The sequence below is a fragment of the Erithacus rubecula genome (assembly GCF_903797595.1).
Source record: "Erithacus rubecula genome assembly, contig: scaffold_208_arrow_ctg1, whole genome shotgun sequence".
In the NCBI taxonomy this organism is placed as follows: domain Eukaryota; kingdom Metazoa; phylum Chordata; class Aves; order Passeriformes; family Muscicapidae; genus Erithacus; species Erithacus rubecula.
In genome coordinates, this window is record NW_027636106.1 from 12,829 (window position 1) to 29,466 (window position 16,638).

At 43.0% G+C, this 16,638-nt stretch overlaps 1 protein-coding gene across 2 annotated transcripts in view; it reads right to left on the reverse strand.

Annotated features, from left to right (window-relative positions):
• The window catches only part of LOC306815745 (mothers against decapentaplegic homolog 2-like), a gene marked incomplete at its 3' end in the record, with an annotated part of 81,878 nt that overhangs the window by 10,698 nt on the left and 54,542 nt on the right, over positions 1-16,638 (reverse strand). The gene's annotated exons all lie outside the window — the stretch shown is intronic.

The window sequence follows — 16,638 nt, forward strand, 5'->3', positions numbered from 1 at the left end:
AGACATTATGAGAATTTGGTTTGCAAGCAACTTCCATCTCTACTTCCTAATTACAGAGTTTGAAGTTTGACTGTCTGCTACAGTCCCTTTAAAATAAATAGCCTCTGAAAAGTTGCAACAGAAAGAAAAAAATCCAAGTTCACCAAAGTCCTGGTTTTAAATATAGGTGTTGCGATTTAAACTACTAAACTTAGCTGAAACAGTCACAAGTTTGGATTGAGTTCTTAAGGGAAGAGTAGGTATTGTTATTTCTCCTCTCTACACAGGGAAAATTCATTAGTGTTATGAAACAAGAAGACATAGACATAAGTGCGGGCTACTGATAAAGGGAATTAATAGTTCTTGTTCCCTTCTTGCTTTTCACAAACACCTCATTTTTAGTGCCATTCCAGGGAGGCTGAAATGTTTATGCAATTAAGCAGCAACCCAAATCAATCAACTGGCTATCTGACCACAGAACATACATGGCAGAAAATTTAACTATTGAGTTACTTTTCATCTATATCACTTCTATTCACTGTAGAGCTATGTGAGCACTACAAATGAGGAATAAGACTAATTGTGGACAGCAGCCTGAATTTATCACAAATAAAATTGTTACATTAAATATGGGCTTTGACATTTTACTGATTACGGACACAAGTAAAATCTTGTAGTAGAGAACATTTGCCTAGTAGAGAGCAGCAGTGTCAGATGAGAAGGCCCATTCTCTGATTTAGATTCAGCTATTTAAAAGAGCCAACTCTCCTGAACAAGTTACATCTATCTCAGACACAGGCAGAACCACAGATCTCTAGAATGTGGGCAAAGAGGGATCCTGAGCATCACTATATCAGCAGAGCATACAGCCTCTCTTTTTCATGTTCCTAAGATGTCTCTAGGATGGTAGACTGCCAGAAACTGTGTAATGATTGAAATAGTTGCCCTGAAGACACATAGGGAGCCTGTGGGATGTCAGGGAGCATTCTAACACTGTACTGCATCCTTAAATACTCACCACTGTTGCTTGTAAGACAGACCATCACATACATTAAATCAGAAGAACAATCAGCAGACACAAAGCCTGCTGCATATTAATTGACAGTCAGCTCATTACCTTTCAGCAATGGATCCTTTATACAAAGCAGTGCTCCAAAGCTGACACTTACAGATTACACATTCCCAAAATTGTGTGGTACATCACTGGTGAAAACATGGCATGCCATACATTTGCTGCATGAGACTTAAGATAGCACATGGAAAAGTAAAACTACACAGTTCCTGACAAAGCATGATGGATAGGAACAATATTTTATATTGCTAACCTCTTCTCTCTATAAATATTCAAACTATCAAAGCTGAGAGCATATTTCATAACCTACAGAAAGACAAATGGTATCCTGAAGTGACTGCAACAAAGTCATAGGTTGCAATGAAGCTCAGGACACCATAGAGGGAAGGCAGGCCAGGAGGTACAGAAAAAGTGAACAGTTAGACAAAACTGTTAAAATATACAGCAGCTTACATGACATGCTATCTTCCAGGATGTATGTCTGCTTAGAGTTAGGATTAATAGAAATGTTTTACTGGTTCATCTACACTATGACTATACTCAACTCCAATAATCCACAATCAAACACAGAAGAGTCTGCAGGAAATCAACCTATATGATCAATAAAGTCAACTCAAAATAGCTTTTACTGTTCACTGGAAGAAATAAAGTTGCCTCTCCAGTCTCCTGCTCACATAAAAGATCCATTGCCTGAGATGCAAGACTGCAGAATGTCTCCCCACTACATCATCCAGACAATAAACAAGGCCCCTTAATATTCACAAACATGCACACTAAATCAGAATTAAATTTCTCACAACTCTAAAAAGCATACTTCATGCACAGTACTTCCATGAAAGACCACAGTATGTTCATTCATACGCAAGCAATAGCCTGCCAGAGGGCAGACATATCTATTCATCCTAGAAAGGTGGTGCTGGAAAGGTGACTGCATTCTGAAAGATGTTTAAACAACCACTACAAACAACCACTAAAACCCTCTGAAAGGGAAACAGGAGCACAGAATTACTGTCCCAAAATAAAGAGGATGCATTCTCTCCTAAACCTACCATTCTGAAGCATCCAAAACCCCTTGTGAAGAGTCCTTTCTGTTCCTTATTCCATAAAGAATTTAGGAGAATCAAGGATTAACATCTGTACTCAAGTCTTGTTTGGAAACATTCCCATGCCCTGGAACATGATAATTTATGCTAGAAAGCAGCTAGGACATTCCCCCAGCACTGGGCCACGCCAATTACTGTTCTTCCACACAATTCCCAGATTTGTGAATGGCACATCATCAGAACCACTTCAAAGATATTTACATATGAAGTACCAGAAATTCTGTACAGAAGTTGCTAAATATAATTTTCTTCTTCAGTCTCAGAAAGCAGAACTGTAAAGGAGCTTAAAAGGCACCAAGTTCAGTTGACAGCCTCCTCTTTGCCTCAACTGGTAGCACTAGAAAAATGGCAAATAAAACCTGAAATGCAAATAGCATCACGCTAGTCAAAGCCCACATTATACAGAAATCATTACAGAATGGCCTTGCACATTTAACTTGCTTATTTGTGAAATATTACACAGAGCCACTAATGTTTCTACTGAATCTTTCATATCTTTTAGAATTTACAGACACTAACAATTTTGCCAAGTCTACATTCAAGGCAATTGTCTCCATTTGTGTTTTTTTCCCTGCATCTTATAATCACAAGCCTTTCTTCCATTTAATCTGTCTACCCCTACATTTTCTGAGGTATTTGTAGTGCTTGAGCTGTAAGTGAAACAAAAAATAATTTCAGTAAACCATGAGAGTACTCCATCTATCTGTTTTGAAGTAGGAAATGAAAGTTTCCAAATTCTAGAATTGTTATGCAAAGTCTTCCCTATAGATGTGAGCCTGACATTTGTTTTTACTCACATTTTCACTGAAAGACTAAACAAGAAAAATGCAACAAAAAATATGATCAGGTTTTCACTTGAACTGGATAAGTTACTTAGCACAGGGACACTAACACCTTTATACCAGCCTAACATTTACAGGACTTACTACCTTGACTTATTACCTTTGTCAGGGGGATAGAAAAGAGGTGCAGAATTTGCTTTGAGAGCTACATCAAGCTATTCAAACAAGAGTTAGAGCACTAAGAAATGACCACTACATTTATAGAATCCCATTTTCTCACAACAAATGGGCAAATGCCAATGCATTAACATTGCTCATGGCTGCTTGAGTAAAATTTGCCTCAGAAAACAGGTTGAAGTCTGCAGACTGAAGATCCATACCTTTCATACTAATTGGTTTTTGGTTGGTTGGTTGGTTGGGGGTTTTTGGGGTTTTTTTTTTTGGTTCATCGCTGATGAAGCTCCTGTGAAGACACTGTCCCATTACACTCCACTGATACTAACTTTGAGAAGAGGATCAACAAATTGATGGATGAAAGAACAGAATCCTTTCTCTCATACCAGTTATCTTCTTCCTGATGCACCTAAGGTTCAAGAACAGCTGGGAGGGAAACATACCAAACCTTTGGAACTAGTTCAGAGAGGGTCTCAAAGACAACAGTAATAGGAAAGCCTGATTTGACAAGCTTAGGTGTAATATAGTCAGCTATTAAAAAAAGTTCGTTGGCTTACATACAATATTGTATTCAGTACAGACAGTTGCTACCAAGTCTGCAAAATTTCACCTTGGACTTGTGGCAGGCAGTCTTTGGCCTGTTTAGGACATGTATTGACAAAGTACCTGGGGAGTCAGTCCTGAAGGACAAAGGTGTCCAGGAAGGCTAGATGTGCTTTAAAAAGGAATAGTTAAATATTCAGGAGCAGGCTGTCCCTGTGTGTAGAAAGACAAGTTGTTGGGGAAAGACCAGCCTGGTTTAACAGAAAATTTAGGCTGGAACATAGGGGAAAAAAAGAATCTATCATCTCTGGAAGGAGGGTCAGATAACTTGGGAGGACTATAAGGATGTCATGAGGGACATATATAGGGAGAAGATGAGAAGGACGAAAGCCCAACTAGAACTTGATTTGTCCGCTGCAGTTGAAGACAACAAAAAGTTTCTATAAATATATTCACAGCAAAAGGAGGTTCAAGCAGAGTCTCCATTTATTGAATGCATAGGATAGTGTAGTGCCAGGGTATGAAGAAAAGGGAGAGGTATTTAATGCCTTTTTTGCCTCAGTCTTTAATATCAAGACAAGTTGTCCTCAGGATAACCAGCTCTCTCTCTCTCTTGCTATTTTGACTCTCTCACTCAAGGCAGAGGCTCCCTTTTGTGGTTTATTTTTTGCCTCTGGAGGGGGTTGTTTCAGGCAGGTTTCTGGACTCACAAAAGTAGCAAGTCAAGAAGCTGCATTTCACTATCAAAAACTATTTCAGAGTAAAATTTGCAACACCTGTCAGCAGAGCAAAGCCTAAGCTGGGGTTGGGCTGCCGTTCATCAGTATCTAAGAGTCTATTTTCTTCCCCTCCCATGAAACCAGGGACCCAAGACAGCAGTGCCACCACCAGCAAAGTCCAGTGGGTGGTAGGCAGCAGTAAGCAGTAGCACTGACCCCCACAAACATCAGCAATTCCCATCTGCCACTAAACTGCTTCATAAGCTCCTATCCTCCTGTTTTTTCTTCCAGGGGCAAGGGTACGCTGAGCAGGGTTAGTCTGCCATTTCCCTTTTGTCTCACAGACCACACAGTCACCTGAAGAGCATGCCATTTTGGAGGGAGGGCTGCCACTGTCTTTCCCCTTTGTCTCTCTACTGACGTGGTGGGGACCCTCTTGGGGAAGGAGACACTTTGCCATTTTGGGTTTCTCTGTTCACAGGGAGTCTGTGGGATTTCAGCAACTTTGCAACTAGTGCCTATAACTATTATTTTGCCTGTTGCTGTTTCATTTTTAAGTAGACTTATTTTTTCACTTATATCTACTTGTATTAGTTTCTCATTTATGGAAAGAGATTCATTAAAACTAAAGAGGTAACTAGCTTCAGTGTCCACCTTAAATTGTCTTAAACCAAGACACCTTCTATGGCAAAGTGACCCACTTAGTAGATGAGGGAAAGGCTGTGGATGTAGTCTATCTAGAGTTCAGTAAATCATCTGGCACCATCTCCCACAGCACTCTCTTAGAAAAATTTGCTGCTTGTGGCTTGCATGGGTGGACTCTTAGATGGGTAAAAAGCCAGCTAAGGACAGCTGCATGAGGTTCAATAAGGCAAAGTGCCAGGTCCTGCACTTGGGTCACAGGAACTCCATGCAGCACTACAGACTGAGGGAAGAGTGGCTTGAGAGCTGTTTGCCAGAAAGGGACCTCGGGGTGCTGGCTGACACTTGGCTCAATATGAATCAGCAGTGTGGCCAAGAAGGCCAATGGCATCCTGGCCTATATCAGAAATAGTGTAGGCATCAGGACTAAGGCAGTTATCGCCCGCCTGTACTTGGTGCTGGTGAGGCCACACCTTGAGTACTGTGTTCAGTTTTGGGCCCCTCACTTCAAAAAGGACATTGAGGTGCTGGAGCATGTCCAGAGAAGGGCAACAAGGCTTGTGAAGGGTCTAGAAAACATGTCTTATGAGGAATGGCTGAGGGATCTGGGGTTGTTTAGTCTAGAGAAGAGGAGGCTCAGGGGGACCTCATCTCTCTCTACAATTACGTGAAAGGAGGTTGTAGTGAGGTGGGGGCCAGTCTCTTCTGCAGTGAGAGGACCAGAGGAAATGGACTTAAGCTGAGACATGGGAGATTCAGATTGGATATTAGAAAAAAAAATTCACTGTTAGGGTGGTAAGGCGTTGAAATAGGTTGCCCAGGGAAGTGGAAGAGTCACAATCCCTGGAGGTGTTCAAGATGCATTTAAATCTGGCACTGGGAGATATAGCTAAGGGGTTACATCTGTAGTGCTGGGTGGCATAAAGACTTGAAAGGCACAGTTGCCCATCTCAAACACTGACAAGGTCACAGAAAGAACTTGCCAAAAGCCACAGGAACAGGAACTTGAGATAAGCACAGAGGGGAGGAATTTGTGACAGGAAGGTGCTAATTCCAGGCCAGGCAGGGGTGAGATCTGGCTAGCACATGCTGGTTAATGCATCTAGACAGAAATTCCAACCATGATAAACTGTGAGAAAGGAAGCAATTGCTCATACACATATCACCCCAAGTTATAGGAACACCATTGTGATCACCCCATAGATACCGAAAACTTAGACCGTGTAAAGTTGGTACCCCGAGAAGAATGACTCTGGGACCCCCACAACAAAGTCCAGGGTGAAGAACCCAGAGGATGCTGTTGGATCCACACGTGGTGACTGTCTTCTGCTCTCTCCTCTTTCTCTCCCTCTTTCTACTTCCACTTTTCTCTCCCTCTCCTCATGCATCCCTCTGTATCTCTCTTTTCTCTCTCCTTTCTTTCTCTTTTTTCTTGCTCTGCTTTCTCTGCCTCTCTTCTCTCTCTCACTCCCTTTTCCCTCTCACTCCTTTGTCTCTCTGTCCTTTCTCTCTCCTCCCTTCTCTGTCCTTTCTCTCCCACTTCTTCTCTCCTTCTCTTTCTCTCCCTCTCCTCTCTCTTTTCTCTCTCTCACTCCCTTCTCTCTCTCCTTCTTTCTCTCTGTCCCCCCCTTTCTCTCCTTTCTCATATAAAACCTTTTGTTGCTCAAGGCCCACTTGAAGTGGTTCTTCTTTCAGGTCATTTGATAGAGGGGGCTCACAAGCTGGCTATAACCTAGAACATGCATTCTCCAGAATACCACAAGGCTTAGGAAAGCTTGTGGTTCCTTCTTGTTAGCTGGTGGAGGAAATTGCAATTTTGTTAGCCACCTCTGTAGGCACATGACAGTATCCACTCTGCCATTTTATTCCCAAAGTCCCTTGACCTTCCTTTACTTTTTGGCAAGCTCAGTTTTCCAGAGAATCTGAATTATTTTCTTCCCTTTCTCAAACACTTCTTTTGCCTTATTGCCTCCAACAATGTCATTATCAATATATTGTAGATATTCAGGGGCATCACTTTTTCCCAGTTCAGTTTTGATCAGTCCATGACATAGTAGAGCTGTGCTTCCACCCTTGGGGCAGTCAATTCCAGGTGTATTGGACACCTCTCCAAATGAAAGCAAACTGTGGCGTGCACTCTGCATCCAAAGGAATTGAGAAAAATCCACTGGCAATGTCAATTGTAGCACACCACCTGGCTGCCTTCGACTCCAGTTCATATTGGAACTCTAATGTCTGTTACAGCAGCATTCAGTGGTGGCATTACTTCATTTAGGCCACAATAGCCTACTATTAACCTATACCCTGCATCAGACTTTGGCACTGGCCATATGGACTATTAAAAGGCAAATGAGTCTTGCTAATCACTCCTTGGCTTTCCAGTTGATGAATCAGCTCATGGATGTGAGCCAGGGAGTCTCTGTGCAATATTGCTGCCAGTGCAACAGTCCTGGTAGCAATTGGCTCCTGCTGGTATTCAACCTGCAGCAATCCCAAGATGAAGGGATCTTCTGAGAGGCCTGGCAGGGTGGATAATTGTTTGACCTTCTCTGTATTCACTGTAGCTACACCAAAAGCCCATCAATACCCTTTTGGGTCCTTGAAGTACTCCTGAGATAGTCCATGCCAAGGAGACAGAGGGCCTCTGGGCCAGTAACAAAGGGGTGATTTTGCCATCTGCCCCCTGTTAAGCTCACCTCAGCCTCCAATACAGACAACTCTTGGCATCCCCCTGTCATTCCAGAGATCCAGATGAGTTCTGTGCTTCTGTACCCTGATGGTACCAGTGTACACTGTGCACCGGTATCTACTAAAGCTTTATACTTCTGTGGATCTGATGTGCCAGCCTATCAAACCCACACAGTCCAGTGTGCCCCGGTCATCCCTTTCCTCCTCCTGGCCAAAGGCAGGGACCCTCTCTTCCTGTTACAGGTCAGAGTACTGGCTGTCTGACCTTTGAAAAGCCACACTGATGTCCCCTCACCAGGATCAAAGGAAATGATTTCACTTGTGTCTGGGAGCTCGCTGATTGTCTTCTTGTCTTTCTGCAGCAACTACACTGACAGTCTTCTTGGGTTACCCCTTCTTAACAACTCTCTTCCCTCTCAGTTCACCAACATGGGCTTCCAGCTTAGAGGTGGGTTCACCATCCAGCTTCCTCATGTCCTCCCTCTGGTCACAAAGAACCACAGTTCATTACGTGGCCTGCGCTTGGGGCTTACCTCTGACTGGAACAGGAGAGACCTGATCTCTTGGGCTGCCCCTAAAAGCTGAGGTGCTGGCCTGTAGGGATGTGGAAGTACCCATAGTTTCTTCTAAGTTTCAGTGTCTTCCTGGTTCCATCTCTACAGCTGGCACATAAATTTTCAGGTAATACATTGCTACCAAGCTACAGGAATATGATGCAGGGGAACTTTGAACCACCTTCCTCCGCAGGGCCATTGAGCAAGATAAATAATCTGGATCTTTAGGGACATTATTCTTTACATCACTATAGACAACTTCCAGCACTGCTAGTTCTCTCAAGCACTGGATACCTTCGTCTGCAGTGGTCCACTTCCCTGAGGAGTTCACAAGGTCTTCCTTAAATGGATATCTTGCCCTCACGCTTGAGAGAAGCCATTTCCAAAGCCTGAAAATTGCTCCTTCCTTTCCAATTCCTCTTTCAATTTCCCAATCTTTAGCAAGGGATCCCAGCTGTTGGGATCCATGACTTTCTAACTGCTGACTGTTGGTCCTATTATCCCAGCATCAAAGCAACCATGCAGAAATCCTCTCACCTGGTTGATGGCTGTAAACTTTAAGCAAGTCTCAAAGTTCTGATGAGGTCAGGTGTGGTAGCTGAGACTGATAGTACTGTAGATTTAATTAGTGTATGCAGTTTGATAACCAAGATGCCTTGGCAAGACAAAACAGCTTTGAAGATTACAAGATTGGATCAAGGACAGGAAAGAAGGTTTAACTAAGTAGAAATGTAAAGTTTGTCTGTGTGATGTTTAACCCAATGAATGTAGTAAAAAACTACTAGCCTTCCTAAAAATGGTATATAAGCATATGTAGCTCACAGTAAAATTCAGACTCTGATCACGAATCAGTAGTCCCTGTCTCTCTCTCAGTCGTAGAGAATTGATGCTCCTGTGTGAGGAGAAGAACCGGCCTAACTGGTGGCAATTGGTGAGCAGCCAGCACTGATCGTGTCGGTGAAAGAACCACATATTGGCCCACAATCACCTGTCCTGCTGCGACATGACAGGTGAGCTGGGGGAACTGAACTATGGAACAGAACATGTCCGAGGAGAGAGACATCTATAAAACCATGGTCACTGTTCTGGGCAAGCATGGCTCCCCCATCCCAAAGCATGACTTAAAGTCACTTTTACGATGGGTGTCACACATTTCCCAATACCACCTCTTCTTCTATTTTTACCCTCAGCTACTGGGACAAGATCAGTGTTAAGCTCCATGATCTGGCTACTATGGTACATGAGCAGGCAGTGCGTATGCTCCCGGCCTGGAGGGTGATTTTTGAAACATTGAAAAAGCAAGAGCAGTCTCAGGCTGCATCTTCTGCGGATGCTGCCGGCCCCCTACCCCACTCTGACTCTTCCTCCTGCTTGAAACTGGTGCTCCTGATACTGGAGAGCAGACACAGACATCAACCCCCCCCTCTGCCCAGACAAAGGAGGGGAAGGCATTCTGTTAGCAGCCTATATTGCCAACTGCGGCTCTAACAGTGAAGAGGAGAGGGTCCCCTTTGACCTGGGACCAATAGATCCAGATGCTGAGCCTGACCTATTCCCTCCTGACCCCCATGAAAACTGTGTGTGATTAAAGAAAAAGGCTCTGAAGGAGGAGGATTTTGATATCACAGCAAAAATAGTTGTGTCAGTCATGTTTCACGGTGCCAGGGGAAATACCCCACAGTGGGAACCCCTGGCTTATTTCGGAAATTAAGGAACTACACTGCACAGCTACAGAACACAGGCTGAGATCTCCCTACTTTGCTAATCTTTTATGGTCTACGTTGTCAACTCATCTTATGACCCCTTATAATTTAAAAGGACTGCACAACTTACTATTAACCCCAACTCAGTATGTAATTTTTGATGCTCAGTGGAAAAAGGGTTAGAAGCTTTGCTTGTGGAATCTGTGGGGCTTGCAAACCAGAGTGGACACTGCAGCAAGCCCCAGCCCAGCCACCACAAGCAGCCTTCACCAGACCATCGCTGATCTACAACCCACCACAGCAGGGAACACTGGACTAGACCTGGCAACCTCCAGCACAGTCACGTTACTTGATTCATCTGTTCATTTGCTTCCCACAGGAGTTTTTGGACTACCAGGGCAAAGTGCATAAGAGCCCAAATATGCTGGATACAGCCTATATTAAAACAATGCCCCATATGCCAAGGTACCCTGACATTAAAAGGACAAAAGATACCACTTGTCAGTCTCATAGACACAGGGGCTGAGTTACTCTTATCTCTCAAGCTAAATGGCCCCCACAATGGGCCCTTGCTGAAATGTCCCAGGCACCTTCAGGCACTGGGGGAAGCAGCCTTAGCTATCAGAACTGCCACTTGATACAGATCAATACCCCTGAGGGACCCCTCACTTGTATTATCAGTTGCTTGCCTTTTACTCCATAGTTTTAACAAGTTTTCTATTGTGAAACTTTCAGTTCAGTTCTTTAGTAATTCAAGTGTAATTATTCTTCCTTTCCACATTTAAGTATATTGAAGGACCACAAATACAGTAAAGAGTAGCTTACTCTTTAGAATAAACTGAACCCTTAATTTTGCAACTGTTTGTATGCAAGGATCACTCTTACACACCCACTAACCTAACCAAGTTACTTGTGTAAAACTAATTCTTATTGTTTTAGCCTTCAATATTTATATCCCATTATTTTTATTAGGCCAAACTCAAATCTATCGTACAAGCATTCTTTAAAAAAAGCTGCAGCAGTTGAACTCCTACAGTAAATTCATGTTGCTACTATCTCAATAAAGTTGTTTACTTGCATGTTCATCTGCTGTATGACAAATTTTCAGTAACTTTTGTAATAACAGTCAAAATTAATTAAGATTCTGTTAAGATTAAGTATTAGACTAAGCAAAGTTAAATTTAAGTGCTATTCAATTTAAGTTCTATTTTTTAAGTTCTGTTAAGTGCTATTAAGGTCAATTCAGTAATGTTAACTTTAAGTTCTCTTAGGTGTACTTTTATTATTTTGAAGTAACATTCAGTTTCAGTGAAATTAGTTTTAAGTTCTGTTCAAATATGTTTGTTTGAATTAGAAGATGCAATCTTTTGATATAGAGATGAGTAATGTGAAGTTTGCATGGAGGTAACTTCTGTTAAAATCTGTTCATATAAATTACAAGATAGTTATTTTATTGTAGAGATAAGACAGAACCAAGCTATTTAATGCTTTCTTTTTTACTTATTTGCTTTAATTTAATATATGCATAAATGTCTAAGAAAATATTACCTCAATTTCTTAAGACAATTACTACTGATATATTAATAATCCTGATTATGTTGTTAATCTCATTATATGAATTCACTGACTTTTTATAGCAGGCATTTTCCATAAGATATTATTACTTTACTTATTTGCTATTTGTCTATGGTACCATTGACTATTCAACTGAAGATAAATTGCATAGCCGGCTGATTTACAGACTTTAATATATCCTTGTATAGCTATCTAAAAGACATGTATCAATTTAAGAAGCCTTCCCAACTATTACTGAGAGGTTTTTAGAATATATTAGGGAGACTCCATCAGTTAAGGCCTGGACCCTGGCCAACTCCTAGCCTTACCTGGTCAGGAGGTATGCCAACAACCTAGGTGTTTTCTGCATCAGAATTATACTTAAGTCATTTTGACTTGCTGAATTTGGATCTATAATAGCTGGAACCCTTTTTGGATTGAACTTAGAAAATCTTACCCAAGAATGGTTCCTCAAATCCTCACTCTAAAATGCGTCTTGCCAGTTACTGCAGATTCTGCGTGATGGTACAGTATTTAGGGAATTGATAATGCATTGTTTTAAATCACCATTCTGTCCTTCATGTATTACTAATCACCTCTATTATCTAATTTATTTTTGTTTGGTGTTAATTTATTCTTTTGCTGCTGGAACCCAGAATCCTGTTTTTTTTGAGCTTTCTGTCACTGACGTCGTGGAGAACACTCCTTTTGAACTGAGGCCTTGGAGAAGGCTTCCAAATTTGAGTCATGCAGTTAAAGTCATGGGTGTGTAGTTAAATAGAAGTGTGTGATTCCACATGGTGAAGGGTTTTAAATTTGAGGTTTTATAATATAGCAATAGGTATGGGACAAGATGGAGGATTTTGGGTGGTGTATCCTTTTGGTGTTCTTCCTCCTTCATGATTTCAGGTAGTAGTTTCTGGTTGGACATTAAGAGCTGCACTACGGATCACAGGAGTTTGGTTATTGGGTCAAAAGTATAAATAATATATGTGTTAATTCTCTATTGGATTGTGAAATGGCTTGAAAGCAAAACCAGTGAGGGTCTCCACATTAGTACAATTTAATAGGAAAAAACAGAAAAATAAAATACATGTAATAGTACAAAAGAAAACCACTGACAGAGTCAGAATACAACCTGACACCCTGCTAGTTAGGGTGGTGGCAGCAGTCCAGATGAAGAGGTCTTGTTGAAGTAGTGATTCTGTAGAAAGGTCTGGTAGCTCTTGTTCTCTGGAAAACAGTGGGTAAGGGCTGCCTTGCTGTTCCAAATCTCAGTTTTGATCTAGGTAGGAAAGGCTTGGCTCCTCCCCCTGGGTGGAGCACGTCACAATGGGATGAAGTAATTTTATAAGTCATGCAGTGAGACTCAATGGCCCATTAATAGAAGATATCTTCCTGGAGGAAGGATAGCTCATGAAAAATATAAAGATGACTGCCCCACCTGGTTTTTAACAGATGGTCCATTAGCAGAGGATATCTCCAACAGAGATAAGGAACACTGCCCAACCTGGTTTCAGCAGATGGTGATAAAAGACATACTTTTAGGCAAATCTTTACATTGTAACCTAGAACATAATCTACCCCCTATTCTATTACCATCATACCCAAACCAATACCCTCTTACAGATATATATATTTATATATAATACAGAATGAAACTTTACACACAGTTCTCACTTAAAATTAGGTCTCCTTGTGGTACACAATGGATTTCCTCATCTTTCTACATTACCTACCAAGTGTAATCAGGTTTTTGAGCAAAAACAATCCCACAGATGAGTTTGCCTTTGCCTGTGGTGGGATAAATCCAAACAGTCTTTCCTAAAAGACCTTTTATGTGCATCACAGGGACTTTGTCTCCACTGTGTCCAGGGGTTCAGACTGGGCAGGACCTTCTCGATTGATGGACCTTTGGGTGTTGATCATCCAGGTGGCTTTTGCTAAGTTCATTTCCCAATTTCTGAAGGTTTCTCTGCTAAGTGCTTTCAGGGTAAGTCTTAAGGAGTTCATTGCATGGTTTAACTTTTCTGGTAGCAGGTGCATGGTAAGGGATATGATATATCCATTTAATACCATTTTCTCTGGCCCAGGTGTTTATACGGCTGTTCTTAAAATGGATTCCGTTCTCCAACTCAATTATCTTAGGGGTGTCATATCTCCAAAGGACTTGCTTTTCCAGGCCCAAAATAGTGTTGCGGGCAGTAGCATGAGGCACAAGGGTAGGTTTCCAACCATCCTGTAGTTGTTTCCACAATGGTCAGCACATACCGCTAGCCTTGGCGGGTTTGGGGAAGGGTGATGTAGTCAATTTGCCAGGCTTCCTGTGTTGGTTTCATGTGCTCAGGGGGAGTGGTGGTTTTCCCCTCAGGGAAAGCTCCACGTAGCCCAGGAATGGAGGGGACTCTCCTGTCTCTGGGAGCTTCCCCTGTGAGCTGTTGGCACCACTCAGAGAGCTGATTTGGTGATGGACAGCTCGGGAAACCAATGAAAAGTTATTTCGCTTTCACAAATCACAGTGGATCAAGTGCTGGGGTCTCTTCAGTTTCCGGCCTCCAGAGGAGCGGGGGTCTCCAGTCGGGGCCCTGGCCCAGCTCCGTGCTCGGTCTGGGGCCCAGCCCAGCATCCCAGCCCGGCACCGGCTCTGCGGAGTCCCGAGTCGGCACCCCTGCCTGGCACCGGTTCTGTGGGGAGCCCTTAGTCCGGCCCCAGCTTGGCTCGGCGGGGCCGCATGGACCCCAGCACCAGCCGCATGTTTTCTTCTTCATGATCTGGATACAATTTTAACTTCTTTATGCCTGGATAAGATTCTCGATCTCCTGAACCCCCTTAATGAGAAGGAATAAAGCATGGAGTCCACAGAAGTCGGCGGAATGAAGCTAAAGTTCCTGATGGGAAGAGATTGAAAAGATGCAACTGATAAGTAGCTGAAAACCTTTTTTGTGGGGCTATGAGGGGATTGTGACTTCACTAAAATTCCTTTAAACTGTGAAATACACTTGGGGAGGATGGGTGCTTGAGATGAAGACTTTTTTTTCCTCGGGAAATTGAGCTCTCTGTTCTGGGACTGGAATATGAACAGAGACATTTGATAGAGAAGGAAGTGAAGAGAATTTTGTTTTTCAGCAGCCTGCCTTTAAAAGTAGTACTCCATGTATGCATCGTAACCCATAACACGGCTCTGGAAAGACTGTGGGAATGAGAGGAAAATTCATGGTTCTGTAAGTCCCCGGTGAATGCAGACTGTGAAGGTGAAGACACCCCCTAATTCTAAAGCAGAAAAAGGAACTTTTCTCTCTTAAGTGAACTGAAGTGATTATTTGGGTAAATAACTGACTGAAGTGTTCTCTGTATGTTGTTGGTAAGGAATATGGAATAAAGGGAGGAGAGAATAATCTAGGAATCTTATTTCGAATTCTTTTTTTTGTGTGTTATTAATAAATTTCTTCTTGTACTTTTGTTTTAAGTTTTAAGCCTGCGTTGTCTTTACTCCAAAATCCTATCTCTAAAGGAAATTAAATATTTAAAATTGGCAAACCCTCTAGTCACACCGTGACACTTCCCTATACCTGTACTTCGACTACTGTCCACCATACCACAGAGGCTTCACCAGATTGGCCTGTTTGATTGCAGCGCAGGTCTCGCAGTTGTGGATGACCTGTGAGATGTTGTCCATAGGAAGGTCCACCCCTCAGTCACGGGCCCATCGGTATGTTGCATCTTTACCCTGATGACCACAGGCATCATGGGCCCAAGGAGCTAGGAATGATTCTCCCTTCCGCTGCCAGTCTAGATCTACCTGTGATACTTTTACCTTGAAAGCTCAGTCCATTTGCTTGTTGTTGGGATGCTCTTCATTAGCCCGACTCTTGGGTATGTGCACATACACATGTCGAACTTTAATGGTCAGCCTCTCTACTCAGGCAGTAATCTCTTGCCAAATCTCAGCAGCTTAGATGGGTTTCCCTCTGTGCTACCAGTTGGTCTTTTTTTGCGTGATCCAGCCATCCCCACAGAGCATTAGCTACCTTTCATGCGTCAATGTAGAGACAAAGCCTCGGCCACTGTTGAAGGTTGGGTTTTGTTCTCTTACTGTTGCAGTTTAAAGAATTTTTCCCATTATTATGCTAAGAGCACCTGCCAGGTTATGCCCAGGCTCTTTTCAAGACTCTAGACAAAGGGGTAGGTGGGGAACTGGCTTCTGGGGGCTGCTCCCTCACTGGCGAGCTCTGAGAAAGAAGACTGCCGTCTCCAGCCCATGCAATCGGAACCCTGAGGAGCCATGTTCTCTCTGCTGTGAGACATTGTTCTGCATCGGCCCCGCTCCAGCCTACCACCTCTAAAACCATAGCTAACCACCAGAACGCAAACGGTAAGCAGAGAGTTGTCCCTCCACCCTGCTCCCACCTGAGACAGAGCGCAGCCACTGCTGGCTTCCCCCCCCCCCTCTGCTCCCGTCTGCCACCTCCGCAGCTGTGTGGGCTCTGCCCCGTCTTCACCACCAGGACCAAACACAGAGAGAGTGTGCCTGCGGCTGAAAGAAAGGACTGGAACTGAGTTATCTGTTCTGTTTTGTTGGCAATTTTTCATAGCTGCTGTTGTTTCTGTTTGTCCTGTTAGATATATTAGTAAAGAGCTGTTACTCCTACCCCCTTATCTCTGCCTGAGAGTTCCTGATTCAAAAATTATAATACCTGGGAGAGAAAGGACTTAAATTCTCTATTTCAAAGAGGAGCTTCTGCCTTTATTGGCAAGCACCTGTCCTTCAAACCAGGACAGCCCCTTCTCTCGTTTGGCAATATTCAAAGCCAGCTGGATGGCTTTAAGCTCTGCGACCTGAATCAATCTACCTTGTCCTTCGGTAGGTTATGCAATTTGCCGTCTGGGGCTCAATACTGCAGCTTTCCATTTCCAGTTAGTGCCCAGAATTCGGCAGGAACCATCAGTGAAGAGAGCATATCGTCTTTCAGTCTCCAGTAGCTCGTTATATGGTGGGGCTTCCTTGGCATGACCCACTTGCTCTTCTTCTTCTTCAGATAATCCAAATGTCTTACCTTCAGGACAGTTTGTTATAATTTCCAGAATCCCAGGGCGATTCGGATTTCTAATACGGGCATGCTGAGTG